The sequence below is a fragment of the Hippichthys cyanospilos genome, chromosome 4 (genome assembly GCF_059441005.1).
Source record: "Hippichthys cyanospilos isolate Australia breed blue-spotted pipefish chromosome 4, RoL_Hcya_1.0, whole genome shotgun sequence".
NCBI classification, from domain to species: domain Eukaryota; kingdom Metazoa; phylum Chordata; class Actinopteri; order Syngnathiformes; family Syngnathidae; genus Hippichthys; species Hippichthys cyanospilos.
Window position 1 is genome coordinate 9,419,576 of NC_142372.1, and position 19,496 is coordinate 9,439,071.

The window sequence follows — 19,496 nt, forward strand, 5'->3', positions numbered from 1 at the left end:
CACGGTGTCACCGTGTTACCTCACTGTATCCATATGTGTTTGGAATAGTTTCCAAGAAACCCGATGACGTCACGGCGTTGCATCATTGTATCCATGTGCACTTCTATCCAAAGCAAATGAGGACACGCTTTTTCTGCTGCTCCATGTCAGCTTGTTTGTTTTGCTTTTTTTAGTGCAGCCCTGTTGTGGAAATGAGGCAGTCGCCTTATGCTCTGCAACCTGTTTACATGTCTGCAGCAGTGATGAGGGTGAAATAGGGACAAATGGGGGGGACACCCTTGTTTGTGATTATGTTGATTCCACCGAGGCTCTCTTTTGGAGACGTCGTCTGCATTTCTGATCATGAAAAAGCTGCATTTAGTGATTGATTGTACACTGGTGGCAGCAGCGTGATGGGATTAGCTGCAGTCAATCACGGGGTGGCCCTGAGTGTTTTGACGAGGTTATGAAAGACACACTGTTGTTTTAGTGACATGTACCTTTGCTGTCACTCTCTCATGTAATTGCTTTGAGGGCTTCTTTTGTACATAATCAGACATCTTGCATGATGCAACGGAGCAAAAACAAATATAAAGGGCATTGATGCTTGGGTAATTATAGTCCTCCGAAATAATGCAGCCTGCCACGGTGGGTCAACTGTGAATAGTAAGATGGCGACAGCGGCTGTCATGTGGCACCGTGATGGTCACGACCGAATGAGCGATAGCGAGATTCTTTACGACCGTGTTCTCTTTTATGTGTTAGCTTTGTGTACGACTGGTGGCAGGAGTTACATAGCTGCGGGCATGGCGTTTTAAGCGCCACAATGACTACATAGAAACAGAATTTTTCCACGTTTTGTGTACAATGGCACCTTGACTTACCTCTGCTCCAACTTACGGTTTTATGAAGGTTGTTTGATGGCAATCCATTTGAACATTTATTCCATAGGCCTGATAATTAGCATGCTCTTTCCATAATGATGCTGACGACTGAATATTGACTGCAATTTTTAATATTATTAATATAAAACATGATATGTATTATGTAGTAATCTCAAGTTACTTTCCAAAGGCTGAATGTGTTACTTTTCAGCAACCAATGTTTGCAAAATGTCTAACCGCAGACTGTTAGATCATTTCTAATGAACGACATACTCATCTAATGAGTAGAGTATCTAAATTACTGTTTCAAGGTAACTGGCAACACTGTTCTTCACTAGAGGAACAACTTTGGCACACTGGTCATAGGATCAATAAATGTTACTAGTAGAGCTACTATAATGATTAATGCTACATGGAGGGCTACATAAACAAGACAGCATTGACTGGCGAGAGGATGAAATTTCAAGGTTTTGGACAATTTTAAATTAAATTAAGTTATAAAACAATATATGATCAAATATGTTACTGATAAGTTGGTAATTGATTATTTTAAGTTAATCATTAGTCTTTCCAGGTGAAAGCAGAGCTTTTGTAGGGTCTACAGAATCTCTTATAATGTCGCCAGGAAATTCCAATAGTTCCTTGAAGTTAACAGATTTTATTTATTTTTTTTAAATCAGCCATCAGATTTTTTTTAAAAAACAGCCGATACTGGTGTTTGTTTGAATGGCAAATGCTTCGCCGATGATATGTAAATAATCGGTCTATAACTAGTTTTAGTACAGCAAAACTGGTTTACATCTGTGCAGGGCCAAAACAATTAATCAAATGATTTAAGCGATTACATTCTCCATTTCCAATTCCAAGAATGTACATGTGAATGGCTGTTTGTCTATTTGTGCCCTGTGATTGTCTGGTGACCAGTTCACTCTGTTTGCAAATGTTGGCCTTTTAAGGGCTTTTCAAATCCTGCTATCATGCAAATGAACACCCGTGTTTTGAGTTTTAAATGTGAGCATTTAAAGTCTCAAACTCCTTTGTCTTGCAAACAAGTGGCAATGTTTTCACTTTCAAATGTTAGGGCTCCAAAGATCTGTTGTCAATGCATACAAATTCCTGTGTTTTCAGTTCAAACTGATCTAGTGTAAACACGCTCTTCAGTCTGCTCTTTACCCATCATGAACTATCACAATGTAATTTTGGCATGGCACTGGCTGCTGTGTCCCAAATAAGACAGCTTGTGTGTGTGTCTACTACGCGACTGGCACTCAGTGACGTGCTATTGTTAATTTAGAACATGCTGTACTGTTCTTATACGGGTCAACTCAGTCAGGATGCTCAGTGCCCTGACGCCCGCTTTCTCTTGTCTGAACCCCTCATCCAGCGTTGCTCACAGAAAGCCACTGCAGTGCTGAGCGAAGGTGTTTACTTAGCAGCTGAGCATGAAGGAGTACGAAGCAGACACTCACTGTGGACGCTGATTTGAGGCACCCGAGGCACTTTTAGGTTGGAGGGGGACTTGCCTGGACTTGTCCAGAAGTCTGCCATTTGTTGTTAAAGAAACGATTTTAAAGGAAGGAATTGATTAAAAAAAATCAGTACAACAAAATGTTCAATGTAGCCGCACCAGTCAACACAGGGTTTTAATCAGCATTGCCTCGTGGAATATAAAATGAGCAGCAATATAGATTTCATTCATCTCCCGAGTGCGGCCATTTTGCCACTGGTTGTCAACTGAAAATTACATCACAGTTGCCCAGCTTGAGAAGGTCGCAACTCTTCAAAACTGGAAATTCTGAGACGTTACTTGAGCCTTGAGCAACAGTGATGTCGTTTTCATTTGACAGCATGTGGCTAAATGGTCGCCTCTATAGGTGAATAAAAACAATTGAATTTGAGTTCATATTAATGTACATCCCACAGATGCTATATTAATTGTGATATTGTGTTTAGACGAGTGTGGTCAGAAAGAACACATAATTGTCAAGAAAATTACAAAAAAGGGCACAACACTGACTATTTCAACCAATATTTTTTTAAAACCCGTCAAAAGTCAACAGAAACTTACCGTTTTCTGCTGCAAGATTCTTCAGTGAGCACTTAAATGGAGTGTTGTGATTTATGTTGTTGTTTTTTTATATTTAATTTTTGTTTGTTTGTTTTGATGGATGGCCTGCCATTATAGAAATAATAATGACCCAAACACAACAACTGGGACAAAAGGAAAGATCTGGCTTCTGATCCCTGGATAAAAGTCACACTTTCAGACTTGAGTGAAACAGTACTCATTCTTCATCTGCCAGCAATTAAGGTTACTGCTATTACATTTAGATACAGTTCAGCTGATGTAGCAGGATATGTCCTGTGGTTGACCTACCTTTGAGCAAAAGCTTTGGGCCACTAAAAGAAAGCCGTGTAATGCATATAAACAGACCTGCTTGTCGAAACTAACTGGTTAGGACAGGGATAGACACCTCCGGTCCTGGAGAGCTGCTATCCTGCATTTATTCAACGTCTCCCTTCTATAACACACCTGATTCAAAGATATGATATAAGAAAAACATGTTGGTCTGCAGCTCTCTAGTAACGAGGTTACCTACCTCCGGGTTAGGAGATACTGACAAAGTAACTGAAGACTTGTCTAATGAGAAAATTGAGAAGATAATACAAAAGTGTCAGTTTCTTTACTTTACAAAAATTAATTTGATTTTGGTCAAAGTTTATTTAAAAATACTTGGATTTATCTCTCAAAAGCATGAGTGGGAAACAAATTATGGTCACAATTCCCAAAGGTATCCATGGAACAAAAACAACTTTGCACATGACCAAGAAAGTACATTTGAATGCTTGCAGACTGTTTTTCATTTTCCAAAGGAACCAAGGCTCTTTAACCAAGGTGTTAAAGAGCGTCCCAAATATTAATAAAAGATGAAGATTTAATATGTTGGCATAACAATGACAGTCATAGATAGTGGGATATTTTTCCATATTGATGAGCAATGTATTTCTTTCACTTTTTGGTAAGAGTTAAAGATTATTTAACCATCGCTATGCCGATAACTGCGGGTTGAAAGGAGTGTGAGATTAATTGAGAAAATAATGAATAACTGAAATAATATCAAGTGAAATTGATTGGCAACCTAAGTTTAGTTCCACATAATTATATGTAACAATGTTACACTTGCACTGCATCTACACTTGCACTGTATCTACTGGGAGATGTTTAAATCCATAATTTCCAATTCAGCTCAAATTAGATCACAATAGTTTATGCAACTGGACTGAGTAGGTCTACTCAGTGTAAAAATCTATTCAGAGCAAAACTGGAAAGCAGACAGCAAACTTCGAGCACAGGATCAATGTTAGTAGTATTAAGCAAAAACAAAAATAAGGACTTTAAATCAATCTCAATTTGTTCACTCATGCATGTTGCGAACCAAGGTTTTGTTACTCAGGGCACAACATGAGCCCTTATGCCGTGCTAACCAAAAGCCATCTGACTCCCTTGTTTTGCTATGGGTTGAGCGATGAGTCAGGTCAATGTGGGAGTATGCGTTCAACAGTTTGCTCCCAATAGCCACAGCTGCCTTAAACTGTGTGGCTCCACCATTCGCGTTTTACACTGGTCCCATAAAGAAAACCCAGACTGCTTGCACCACACTTTTTTTTTTAATTATAGCATGTGCATTGAAACCTGCTGAGAGTCAATTCCTTTTTTCTCAAAGGACAAAAATGTCCACACACTGTCCTTTATAATAGTATAGTGTGCCCAAATATAATCACTTTTTAGCCAGTCAGCTGGTGTACTCTGCTTTAGTTAGATGCCCTCTGCATCAGGCAGCCCACACCCTCACCCCCGCCCAACTCCACTCCTCTGCCTACCTCCTGTCCTGCCATCGGCCAGATTACAGCTGCCCTGAGATGTCCCAGACTCATGCAAGCGAATCAGCGACTCTGCACTCTCGCTGACAAAGAGCCCCAGATAACACACAGTGACGTACACAGCACCTGTCTCCTCCTGTATTGTGTTTTCTGGCTCCTTTGGCGGTGATTTATCCCGCACCAGGAGGCATCAACAACAGGTGCTTGCTTGTGTCACCCGCTTTGAACCTATCTGTGTATGCCTTCACTTTCTTCTGCAAATATTTTAATTTGGCTCTTAATGATCAACAGAAGCTTCAGGCATCACAGACCAGTTGACCGCTGTTTCCAAACATAGCTTCATCTCACAAAAATATTTGGCTTGTAAAGTCGTTAATGTGAGATCGTTTTAACTGAAAAGCTAAAAAAAGAACTGTCAGTGTTGGCAATCCATTGAGACAAAAACCAGGACATTTTACAGTCCGAAAATGCAAACACATTTCACAAGGTACAAAATCCAGCCGTCTGTTTTCTTTACCACTTGTTCCATATGCTGCACCACTTGCCAGTCAATTGCATAACAAGCAATTGTATGGAAATTTGCTGAAATTAAGGCAATGAAAAGCATGGCTTGCAATAACCGGGGGGAGAGATGCACTTGCAATGGTGCAAGGTGCTTTTGCCACCTACTTTAGGATGGTTGGACGTTTAGTCAAACTCTAGGCTACTTACAGTATGCAGCTATCTAATAACAAGCTACTACTAGTGTGGCTTAACACTGCAGTCACTTCTAAGTTGGTAATTATCACACTTTTGATAAGTATTGCCAAGAAGGGATGTTGAGAAAAGAAAGAGAAGCCAGGCCAATTGTTAAGATAACTATGATTAGTGTGTTAATCAAACAGGGTTATACTGTTAATCATATGAAAAAATAAACAATTGCGTGAGTAGATTTTCGTTTTAATTTGTTTGCTTTGGTCATTGATGTGCAATGCCAACTACAGTATGTACTCTGGCACACAAGAGCCACCCGCCCTCTGTGTTAGAACTCTGATACTGTATCATAGGCAGAAAAAAAATGTGTTTACGGGCAGCGTGCTAGAAGCTAATGAAGGTCAATCCTGGGCCAGCATTTATCTCTGATTTTGTTGTAACAAGCCAGACCTTAAGTAGCCTTGCCATCCGTTGCTTCTGCAAGGAATTGTGCCTCACACTCCTCCCAGTGCAGTAATGCATTTCCGTAATAATGGAATATTTTATTTTGCACATGCTTAGTAATGGAACATTTTATGTTGCACATGCTTAGTTATGAAGTGCACATGCTAAGTGCTCAGCAAGCCACTGAGGCTCAATGATAACTAGCTGAAGAGTCATAGCAACAGACTGGTTAAAGCTGAAAGTACCAGCATGGGTCAACTTGCTGTTGCCAACTTGCCACCCGTTGTATAGTGATGTCATTGCTATACAACGGAAAGAGCCATCTGGGCTTGGCGGTTTGTTTTCAAGGTGTGTAGCAGCTGGTCAAATGGGTTTCGGTGTATTTACAGTAAGTCTGTTTTTGGAATGGTCTTTTTATTTTTTTGGGCAATTTTCAAGCTAGAAAAATGTAAGGAATCTACCTTGTTAATTAGTTTTTACAAGGTTAAAAATGGAGATATAGCTAACAATTATTTTTGATAATCAATTAGTGCTGGTCCATTACATAGCAGAAAATAGCCCAAAATGTTGGTTATTGTTTTCCAAAGTAAAAGCAAATATTTTATTTTGACTCAACACAATTGGGGCTGCATCTAATAATTATTCTGATTAATCAGTCAATTATTTTGTCTATTAATTGCTGGCTGATAATAAACTAATTGTCTTCCAAAATATAAGATGTTTGTATTTGTTTCATTTTGATTCAACACAACGATAATCTGTTTCATGATTAATTTAAATATAGTATAAACTTTAAACAGGGTGAAAGTCTGAGGATTTGGACAGTTTGAATTCTCTAAACAGTAGATTATCAAAAATAATTATCAGTAAATTTGATTATCAATTCATTGACAATCGATTAATTAATTGTACCTTAGTTGGCGATTAATCGACTAAACGTACCTCTAAAGATAGTCAGTTCACTTTTATTGAGGAGTAATCGAATAACATTTACTATTGAGAATCTCAATAAAGTAGGCATCCAATCGACTCATCAAATATATAATAAAAGGATAAATTTGATCACCAATTTTTTTGATGAGTAATCATTGCACCCCTAAAGCTAATACTTAATTTTGATCACCTTGGTTTTTAAGTGCAGATTTTATTGAAAAACCGTATATTAAAGGAAAACAAGAAAACATTGATTTCTTCACAAACATTTGTATTGATTTTTCACTAAGAACTGTTGACCCTCTTTGTCTCACTTTTATCTTGGGGAAGGTGTTGTGACTCATTTAGAGTCGTACACAAGGCTAACTCTGCCCTTTAATAATTTCTGGGAACTTGAATCTTGTCCTACTGCTTTGATGTCTTTTTTTTTTTTTTTTTTTTTTTTGCATGTGGTAGTTTAAGGGCTGGGGTCAAAAGGGTATTGCGGAGGGAGGGAGGCTCAGTGATGGCTATTGTTGTGAATGTTTGCATTAGAGGGTGACCAAAAAGGCAGCAGTACGGGAAGGTCACTTATCCTTGTCATTATTATAATTAAAAAAGCCAAATCTAAAACTAGCAATTAATTATCTGGTTTTCTTGTATCCCAGTGTGACCATGTAGTTCTCACAGCAGATACATGGCTACATTGATAACAGAGAGCACTTAGGGGACTCGTTGTGGAGGCGTTGAGCACATTGTTTATTAACAACAGTCTGGGGGTTCAGTAAATTTGAGACCGCAATCCCCTTTACTCTAGTTAATTCACACATAACTTGTCGTCAAGCAAAACAATTGGCTTGAGTATTTTTGGCAGACACCAGCCCTTGTAAGTCTTCATTTTCGGACCAGTTCCGTTGGCAGTAAGTCAATTCTGTTCTGTGAACTTAATGTTCCCCTCCCCCTGTACTCAGCTTTTTTTTTTTCTTGGTCAGGTATTTTTCTTTTACCTTTTCATGGAGTACCACACTGGTAATGGGTACTCTAAATTGTTCAGTAAATTATGACATCTTGTTGACCGAAGGCTAACACAATGGTACCTTAAATAGTGAGATTTCATTGCTTGATTGAACTTGTAACTGAATTTATTTTTGTAAACTATTGTGGGCATATCTTGTGCTCCTTATAAGCACAAATTTTGGCTAGCAGCATAAAGCAAAGCATAAAAATGGTATAGTTGTAAATCAGAGCAGCGTTTCCCCCAGTGTTTTATGAGGTAAATGGGCTGCCAGGCTGTTCCTGCCCCCTGCCAGACTTAGCAAGTTTTTTGGGGTGAACCCTAGGCCAGGGCATTCAAACTCAATTTTGTCGCAAGCCTTTTTGTAGCTACAACTGCCCTCTGTGGGACGATATGGTGAGGAAACCAAGTTATTTTTTTTTTAATTGACCTGCTTTTAACAAACTGATGACTTAGTAGTTTTGAAATCAGAAGTAAAGGACAAGAGTTTGTTGATTTATTGTTGAAGTTACTGCAACAAAACTAAACGAAATATATTACAAATTCTCAATTTTATTATTTACTACGCATGACAAGTTAAAATTTTGGAACGGGGTCACAGATAAAATGATATGGCTGCCAGATCTGGCCCCCTTGCCTTTAGTGTCATACCTGTGCCCTAGAGTATCACCGTACTAGTATGGTGCGCGCAAAAGATTTGGGCAAAATTCCTTGCCTCTATTGGCCATGGAAGCAGGAATTTTCACAACGTTTTTCTGGGGCACATTTGTGGCAAATTTATTCTAAACCTATTCCACCTGATGTTTTATCATAGCCATAACCTTGCTTGTTGGAATGTTGCATTGTTAGGGTGAGAAGTTTTAACATCTGAGACTCACTTCTCCCGACCTGTTGTGGTTAAGAACAACCCCCACCACTTGACAAGCATTTTACATCACACCAGATACTGGTGCTGATGATGTCACAAATTTAAATGATTATATCATTGATGAGATTATGTGAAGGTGATTGCAAAATGCCAGTCGCTGTGTGAAAATACACAGTTGTCAATGTTCCACTTTACAGGAGTTGCATAACAGGTAGACACAGTTAAATGCTGTCACAACTACAGTATTTTGCAGGACTTTTATCTATGTAAAGAGGCTTCTAGTGTCTAATGGCAGCCCACACATAGTTATCAACCCCTACCTCAGGGTGTCGATTCCACAAGTGACACACTTTCCTCCCAGCCTCCTGAGCGACGCCACTCGGATTGCTTCGCTTTAACTCCCCTTTCCAGAAGTTGGCATGAGAAGCGCTGGCGAGGTCAAAGGCCCCATGTGTTCACGTTCGTGGTTGGGTCTGGTTACAGACACAGGCCACTGTGTCCTACTGGCCCAGTGTCCTGAGCACACCACCATGAGGCCTGCTGCTTCCACTAGGCACGCAAACAGCCAAGACACCACTTCTATGGTTGGAGTGAACCATTTTTTGGATGGTTAAAAGAATCTTGCATTTTTCAGTTTTGATAATCAGATTGAATATTCAGAGGTGAGCGCCATATTTTGTTCAAGGTAATTCTGTTTTATGTGAACAAATATTCTTTATTCTGTTGCTTTTTATCCAGTCTTCCTTCACTATTCTTTCACTTTGCATAATATGCATTTTACAGTGACTTGGCAAAGGGACTCTTCAGTGCTTAAGGCCTCCAACTGGAACTTATTTGCATTGGTTTTGAGGTCATTATGCCAGGTTCACGCAACACAGGTTGTCCATGTAATGTAGTATATACTTGAGACAACTTAGTTAGGTGTGAGATGAAAGTCTTTCTCATCAATGAGGTTTGCATTCTGCATGACTGTGGGAGTCATCATTTTTGGGGGAGAAATGGAATATATAACAAAATCAACTGTCCTGACCTTCACATGAAGGCCACTAAAGGCCATTTGGGAAGAGGAATTTTGTGACATTTTCTGAACAATGACAGTTACACTTAATGAAAGGGATGTGGAAAAAGTAAATGTCATAGGAACAGGGTGTTGACTTAATCCTGTGTCAGCTTACTTAAGAGAGAAAGTTGAAAAATCAAAAGGACATTTTTTTCTCCTTTCGGGTATACTTCTACAGTGGAGTGGAACACCAAAGGCTGAATATGATGTTGATTAATCAACCTTTAAAAGAAAAAAAACTTACATTTATCACACCAGCATACATGTAGCACTGCCAGCTAGTGGCTAATTTATGCTAACCGCAGCTATTATGGACGCCGAGCCATCGGTAAACACTGGCAACATGTGCCACGTTAATGTTAACATAATTAAGTTATTTGTTAGAACCCTGAAATGGGGATACAATGTGATCTGTGAACAATGTTGTGTTTGTATCAGGAGTCTGGTGCAGCAGTTGCAGTAGAGTGACGCTTGTCAACATGCTGTTGGGAACAACTTCAAAATATAAGTGTACCAAGACATCCATGTCCATTGGCCTAACATTTTTCTGTACATGTATACTAATAAGTGAGTATACAGGGTAAGAAAAAATGCCTATACTGTCAAACTCATACTTTATTAGGCCATTCGTAGTAATTTTATCATCCTCAAATTTACACCAGCAATACCCATCAAATTTTCTTATACTGATACTGTACAGCTAATATTGTAACAATCAATGATTAAGTGTGTACATATGTATTAGATTGACAGTGCCAATTTGGGGTTTTGGGTCTTAACTCTTTATTCACATTTCTGTCCCAGAATTGAAGAGAACCTCTGACACAACTCCTTAAGTGGGAAAATCTCTTTATTGACAACATTACCTCGTTTGGTATCACTTTCTTTAAGACCAAAGAGTGAAACATTAAGAAAGGAAGGAAAATGTAGTCTTTTACAGACAGTTTTATGTGTGTAAGTGCTTGCCTCATCCTAGTTCTCGAGCACTTCTTCTGAATAATTGGTGCCTTTAAGTAGCATAGGTAGTTGCCATGCCATGCCTTCAGTTGCCATGGCTGTTGACAACAAAAAGGGCATACTTTTTTCCAGCATGGCAACGGCACGCTAGTAGGGTCAACAGCCTTTTAGCCTGGCATTACACCTTCATACCTCATTTGTTTTTGGTCACTGCCTAAATGGGCTCATTGCCTAAATGCCTTGCCTAAATGCCTAAATTCCTTCTATTCCCACTAGGATTACAAATATGTGAGGTGGAAACATTAAAGCTTTTGTTTTGGGGGTCACTCAGGGAGAGTTTCGTCAAACTCACCAACTAGTTGATCCTGTTGGGTGAAATGTAGAAACCTAACACACTCGCTTAACATCAAAAGGCAGCCTTTGTTTGGGCTTTTGCCATCAAACAGTACTGATCTGCTAATTCACGGCAGATTTGTGGATTTACATATTTGAATGTCTTTGTAAAAGATTTACTTAGCCAAATTTCATGTTTTAACTCTTTAATTATTAGTATAGCATGATTTAGTTTATTTAGCCCCGATTGGAGCTGTCTGGGTAAGGGAGGTGATGATAGGCTACTTTTTCATCATCAGCTGAGTTTTGGCTTTTGTTTCATGAAAACCTTTGTTTTTCCTCCCCAAGTGACTCATTTGTCACGTGATTTCGGTAGCATGTGCTTTATTGCTCAGCTGGCAAACAACTGCTGATTGTGCCTAACAATTGCAGGCGGGTGTGAGTGAGGACAAAGTGCGGTGACAAACTATGTGTATGTATGTGTGTGGAGGGAACAATGGTAGCTGAGTTGACAAAAACAGAGGAAGGGTTCTCCTCAGCTGGAACTGTACTCAGGCTCCTAAGCCAATCAGGGCTTGTTGCCATGTGTGCTCAAAATCTGCCCCTTTTGAATTGCAGCGTGGGAGAGACGTCGACACTCTTGTGCCCTGAGTTTATGGTTTTGAAGTAGCATGTGTGCAAATGAAACAGCAGCCGCCGCTTAACTTTACACTTTCAACATTCTGCTGGCAACTGTTTGTTGAGAAAGTGGATTGATGATCTTAGCTGAATTACATCATGAGTTGCAAAGCCACTCTATTTGTGGGTCCATGGGCAGACATGGAGTTTAAAAAATGTTAGGGGTGCTATAATCAGGGTTTTGTGCCGCCAATTCTAATATGATCATGTATGAATGAGATCAGCCGATAAGGTCAGTGGTACCTTAACATTCTCAAATGAGGGCACATTAACCCTGGGGTACTAGAAGGCACTTCAGGGGGTTTGTGAGATTTTAGCAGTATTTCTTTAGGTATGAGTACACCTAATATCATGTTTGTTTATGCAGTTTCAAATTAAAAGCACATTAATTTGAACATGAAGGACCCTTTAGCTAAATTGTGTTACACCTTTGTGAAACGTTGTATGCGTCCATTTTTTTAAAGCTTTATATGGATGCACACTGTCATTAATGATAGTTTTCATTCAGACAAGCCAGAAATGAAACAGATAATGTTACACAACCTATCTTCTGAATAAAATATGCTGCGAAATACCACTACAAATGTGGTTTCAAAAAAAACCTCACACAAACTCTACAGTAGTGTTTTATGCCTCACTTTTTTTCATGAAAAAAATGGTTTGCGCTGGTTCGAGGATAAATGGCTGAAAAATATTTTACACAAACATTTGTCATCGAAAAAGGTTTGAGAACCTGTGCCTTAATTCACTGCCAGCCAAGTTAAAATCAATGTTTTACTTTTGTAGTTGTCAAAGGGAGTCAAAATTGGTTGCTTAAAAAATGCATGACTGAGCTCCTAACTCATTCAAGTCATACCTCAAATTTTGAGTGAAATACACAGATGTTGATGTAATGCCTTTTTTGGTTATTTTTTTGTTTGAAATCCGAATTTTAAAAGCTTTGTACTGATTTGACACTTGTGTGGGTCCACTTTATAACAAGTCTCAACATGTCAGTTTATGTGCAGGCCGCACTTCCACTTCTATTGTTTTCTTTGCTTTGGCACAAAGCAGACAAAAACAGGAAAGGTGAACTCTATGCTGACGTCTTATTACTGTAAAGTTGAACAGGGTGGACTCCAGTCAAATCACACAAAGGAGATGATGCACTCCTTTTAATGACACACTATAGCAGCCAGCTGAAACAGATCAACATGCTGTAATCACTTCAGTACAATTGCCTTTGGAGTGCAAACGGTCTTTAGCCTGAACACAACCCATCAGTCCTTAAACGTTCAACAGACTGCTCACTGTCAGTTTCAAAGATGCAAACATGCGCTTTTCCTTTTCACTTCTTCAATCACTGTGATGGGAGTGTTTAACACAACGTGCCTGTTTCCATGGTAACGTCCATTTTTGTCCTCTGGTTATTAATCTAGTGTGACCACTGATGACTGCTCTCTGCTTGTCGGCAAGTCAGTTAGTATTCCGGAGCGACTCTTTTTATGTCAGGACGTGGAAAGGAAAAGTGCTGTCATGCATCGCCACAGGCGTAGCTTTGATAATTGTTTTCTTCAACCATGCCGCTTATTTGAGGGTTTTATAGCACAATATATTCAGCAGTATGAACTTTTCCTATACTGTATTTTTTTTTCATGAAAAAAATCTGACCAGTTATGTGACCCAGTTACAAGAATGATGGGATGCAAAGACAACTTTTACGCAGTTTGAAGTGGGTTCAATGTGTTTTATGTGTGTCACGTGTTTGATCAACCTGTAGCAAGTATCGAGGATTATGGCACACTAATACTACTTTTTGTTTTGCTAAAATTATCCTGTTTTTACCAAGGCTGGACGTGTCTCATGGAGGTTAACCAGCCCTCACACATGAAAATGTATTATGTAAAACTCAAGAAGAGATTTTGTCTGCTTGATGCGCCAGTTTTGCAGAATCTGTGTCAACAAAAGACATGAGTCTCTCAATATGTAACTTTATAATTGTTATTGGCAGTTAGGTTTTTGTGTTTTTACACTAATAATTTATTTTCAGTTTTTCTGGGCAATGAAAACCATCAGCTAATAAACGGTTTTGTGTTTGTATGCTTAAATCAATTTTATTTGAAGAGTGGGGGCGGCGTCTGCATGCACCCCAGACAGCGTTATCAAATAGCGTGCTTTGAATTTAAAGTTGGGGGGGGGGATCATGAGCGCTTGCTACCAAGTTGTCTATGTCTATATTTATCTCACCGGGGGCTGCAGTAAGAAGATTTAGCATGGAAGCACTGTCAGGGTAATCTCCCACTCTGCTTCCCTATATTCATTTAAGAGACACAACTATGTGTGCCTGTGTGCATCTTGGGCCACATGAATCATAATTTAAATGCTTTATGATTATGTCACACACTCGAGACTGATGATGGCCTTTGTCAGTGTTTTTATGTACTTGGCCAGTAAAGATCATTTTAATTCTGATTGTATGGGCTCTAGAATTTGTTTGGTGATGCTGCTCCTGCATCTTCACACATGAACCAAACAACACCCTCGCTCCTTATTTGAATGCAATGGTAAATGTTCTGACGCTGCGCCTGGAGAAATTAGAATTGCAAAAGATACCATCGATGCCTGAATGATACAGATTTTGGAGGAATCATTTGACCCTTTTGTACTGTCTCTAAAAATCAACATTTAAGAGATACCATTGATTAATGGCAGTAAATTGTAGATTTTTTTTGCCACTGTTATCTTACTTAAACAGAGCACAATTTAAAAGTTTGCTGATCATTTCGAGGATTAGACATAGGCCTATAGTATTTATGCTTTAAAATGATCAAAATCACAATTTTAAAGGGCTCTCATCCGCAAGCTCAACAATCAGTTGCATGTTACATTGGACAAGTCTCAATAACCAGCTCCCAAGCTGTCAAAAAAGCATCCTATCATTTGCAGCCGCTTGGCGCAAAAGCCGCTTGCTTAGCAGCAACAAGGACTTGTTTGTTATATGTAAGTCAGTGCACAGTACCAATAATTAGCTACATGACGTGGATTCTGTTTTTCATAGTCATGAATGAATTACCCAAGTAGCGCTTTCATCAAAGGCAAATGAGGAGTTTCTAAGTATGCTAATAGATCATTCTAAATACAGAAGAGGCAAAGACCCAAAATAGGTACAGTAAGACTTTCCACAAAGGTCTTGCTAGAGCTACGTTCGATCGGAGATTCAGCAGCTATAAACAAGAAATTTGTGTCACATTTAACACATACCTACAAATAAGATAATGACTACATTAGCAATGTAGTACCTGCACTAACAGTGGGACACGTCATTGGCTGACGTCGACCATGACAAAAAACTCAGGGTCAAAAGTAAATGATCAGCAATGTTATTTGTACTCATATGTGCCACAAATACAGGGTTTTAAGATTTTGTTTTCCTTTTTATAAATACAGTATATTTTGGAATATTTTTTAATTATTGCACTGAAGCCTGATATTGAAGAAAATGTCTTTATCATGTGCATGTCAGAAAAATTGCAATTCAAAATATTACTAAAATCATTCAGCCATAATTCCCCATTAAATAGGGGGATACAAATGGCCGTTTTTTTGTAGTTTGTTGCAAATTTTAGTTTGTATTTCTGTTTTACTGACACTGGCTAATGAAGCCTTGAATTCTCCACACAAATAGTTATTATATCATACTGAAGAATAGCAAAGCTGATTGTTTTAATGAATCACATGTCAGCAAACTTGGAATGTAAATGTAATGTTTTGAGCAGATCTACCACAGATTGATCTGTGTCGGTCAAAATCCTGTGGTCACATTTGTTCTCATGATTTGAATGAATTCCTTTTATGACATTAGCTTGGCAGAAACCTGTTTTTACTTAAAACCACACAGTTACATCCTCACTGAGAAATTGTAGAACTGCCCTTTATTGTGTTATAAAATATGTGCATGGTCTTGACAGCCAGTGATAGTTTTTTTAAGTGCAAATGTTAGGTTTTGTTTTCACAGCGTGTTAAAAATGTTCTTGTCCAAATAGCTTTAGTCGTCTCCCCCAGTATCAGCTCAGACCTTTATTATTCACTTTCCGATCCACGCCTGGTCACTCCCTGACTGCATCATACTATCAGTACGGTGCATACGCCACACAACCCTTTGATTCGAGCAGATGCATTGCAGCTAAGATCACCAGTGTTTTTGACTTTGATCGTCTCTTGGTAGGACTTTGAGCTGTCGTTCTGTTTCATTTGAATGAAATGTGCTCATACACAAATAGCAGAGTGCAAATAAACGGAATGGGATTCTTCTGTTAGCTATATTCAAATTAGCTGGGAGTGTACCATGAGCATTATTGTATACACATAAAGCTGAGCAGCATAGTGCTTGCACTATTGTTTGTCCAGTGTCCACCCTGCCTGGATTAATGGACCATCTTATATGAATGTCTGCATGTGCGTGCCTGGCTTCTATCGTCCCATCTGTCACTGTTAAAATAGAAACACTTGTGTTCAAAATGCCAAAATTGGATTACTTGCTTGGTTTTGTTTTCCCTCGCATCCAAGCCTCACACTCAACTCGCAGCGGACAAACAAATGAGCATCACATTTGCCTTTTTCTGCGATGACAAATTGTCCTACAGTGTGCACCACCGCCATGCTGGCTCTAAACAATGTGCAAGCTACCGAAGCTGACCCCCTGCTCCCTATCCTGGAGGACATTTTCCATCCCACATAACTGTGCTGATCTGCTGCTGGCCCGGGGACATGAAGACAGCTGAGAAGTGCGTGTTTGTGTCTCCCACCCAACGCAGCCGATTTACAGGCAGGATTCCAGCTCACACTTGGTGGCAGGCGGTCACAGCCTCTAATAATAAGAAGCCCTAATCTAAATCTGACCTGTTACGCAATTCACATTTGCCTCGTGGAAACAAACAGCGGAGAGGTCGCGGGCACGTGGGAACGGGAAGGCTCAAGTGTTGCTTTGTGCCGTCATATAATCCGCAACTGTAGCAGGATGCGTTATCCAAGCCTCTTATTTCTTTCAACAAGCAGGTCGGCGATGGCACGATGAGAACAATAAACCCTCATCTGGATTGTGGTGATAGGAAGAAATAACTACGCACATAGCCTGACGTGATAATAGCAAGACACATTAGTTGAAAGCACATCAGACCTGTAGAACAAGTCCCATATAAAGCTAGCGTGACTTTTAACACATAACACAGCAAATGAAGGACATTGTTGCATGAAATCCTCCCAATCGCCTATGACTTTTGAAATAAAAAAAAAATAAATACTTTTAGCATGACTGCAGCCTATGTGTCAGGCGTTAACTTATAATAAATAAGGCAACTGTGATAGGTGAGTTGGCCACTCACAGAAGTGATTAATTTTATTCATCAATTATAAATATCAATGACCAGTAGCAAAAGCAACACCACCTGACATGCTGACCACACTGTTGTTACTGGTATTTCAATGAAAACGTGCTAAAATGGTGGGCTGGAAGGTCAAGTATTTTGAGAACCTTTACACTAGAAATGCCAGAAATTACTGATGAATAGAAAGATGTCACGGACAAAAGACATGTTTAGCAATCACCAGTCTGCATTGCATCTTGCTCCACATTAAGGGAAACAGTCCAATACAACAAGTGTCGAGAGTCAAAGATTAGTCAACTTCAATTTTATAGCCATACATCGTTGATTATAAGGTGCACAGTTTTAAGACAATGAAAAGAGTGGCCTTATAGTTAGAAAAATATGGTAAATTAAAACTTGATTTATTCTGTTTGGACTGCAACTAACAACAATTATTTTAATAAAGAATTAATCATTTTTTTCCTTGATAAATCAATGAATTATGTTTGGGAAATTTTGATTTTCATGCATTCAAACCCGTCATTATTTCAAACTCATATGAATTACTTATAATTACCAGTTTGGCCCGTATCGTCTCCCCCCCAAAAGCCTAAAAATGTTGGTTATTGTTTTCTAAAATAAAAGCAAAGTCTAGCCGCTTTCATGGAGGACTACAGAATTCAGATATTTACTGTTCAGGTGAAATTCTCAGCCTTTGCACAAATTTAAAGTTTCCAAATGATTCAAGGATGATCAAAAATAACTATGGACTAATTTAATAATCATTTTTGATTAATCATTGCGCCTCAAATTCTCTTAGCTGCTGCTGATATTGCATTATTGTACAATATTGTTGTTTTAATTATGGTGGTTTCAGACTGGTTGATTACAACCACTCCAGTTTGGTTTAAGTGTTTAGACTTGTCCAACTGAACCTGACCAAGGGTATAAAGCAATGAGCATTCACCTACAACAAACTAAAAGGTGCAAGTATCAAGGCCCATTCATTTGATTCCCATTCAAAACTTGAATTGAATTGAATTGAATTGAAAACATTCATACAAAGCTGTATCAAATCCAAATCCCCCTTCAGAAGTATATGTATGAGTAGTCCAGAACAGATCACATTTATGCTGACCAAAAGCCAACAAAACAAGAAATACGACTTCAAGATACACATGATAAGTTCCAAAGGTACACTCTGATAGGTTGGTTATACATTGGAAAGAGACACTGTTTTTGGTCACAGGCCAGTGGGTAAGAGAGGCGTACTGCTGAACATTGAACCCTGTTAAGGCTTAATGATTAATATATAATGTGGATTAATCCACAAATCTCCCAAATTACACAAACAGTCTCACAAAGATGTACTTTCAACTGTAAGTATTTGGCCATAACGACACATTTTGGGCTTGTCCAGCTGTATTGATGTTTTACCAGCAGCACTAAATGTGCTTGTGAGCGTTGAACACAGCTCTCTCTTTATGTCTAATAGGAGCTTTCCCGCCAATCTGTTTCTTTGTGCTGTCCTGCATCCTAAACACCTCCCAGCCTCCCTTAAAGATGCGTGTATGTGTGTGTGTGTGCGTGTGTGTGTGTGTGTGTGTGTGTGTGTGTGTGTGTGTGTGTGTGTGTGTGTGTGGTAGGCTTCAGAGGAATGCTCTATTCAAGCATGATGCCCAAAAGAATGACAGCACTCATCTATGTGTACGCTGGGCCCCTTACCCAAACCTTGTATCACTAGCCCTTTGTTCAGCTCTGTGTGTATGTATGCTTGTATGTATTCAAATGTGTATTTGTGTGCTACTATGCTAGTATGTTAGTATTCATGATTGTTTTTGTTACACGCACGCACGCCTTCAGGGCGGTAATGTTTATGCTCAAAGAATTGGTCGTCCTCAAAAGCCAAATTTTCTAACACCAACTGGTGCCCTTGTGTTATGTGGCCCTTGTGTTATGTGTGTGTGTGTGTGTGTGTACGTGTATGCGTGTGTGTGTGTGTGCGCTGTAGACTGTTGTTACGTGGTCGTTGTTCTTTTTTCGCTCTTCATTTCCATTGTTCGTTTCAGCCCCTGTTGTTAATACGTCAATGTACCATTTTTCAGCTGCCCCTTTCGCCCAAATACCCCATAGAAGGGTGGTAACAGTCTTCTCATGTGCGCCTAGACAGCGCAAAAAGGTTGAGGAGGTGATGGATCGTCACCTTCAGCTTTGACCTTTGTCGTACATTATCACGACTTTCAATCTTTGCTTTATTTCCTCATCATCGGGCTCTCATTAAAGCTTCTCCGATTTGAGCCAATAAAGAAACCGATCTAAGCGCTCCACCAGCTGCTGAACAGAACCCCCAGTGCCCCCTCTTTTCCCCCGCACAGCATCCCACCACCTCCTTATGTTTTGTGTTGGACTACTGCGCCTCACTCCACGTGCAGCAGCAGCCGCTCACAAG

The 19,496-nt window shown here is 39.4% G+C and overlaps 1 protein-coding gene across 2 annotated transcripts in view; it reads left to right on the forward strand.

Annotated features, from left to right (window-relative positions):
- Positions 1–19,496, forward strand: part of atosa (atos homolog A) — a 33,417-nt gene that overhangs the window by 696 nt on the left and 13,225 nt on the right. The window lies entirely within an intron of this gene.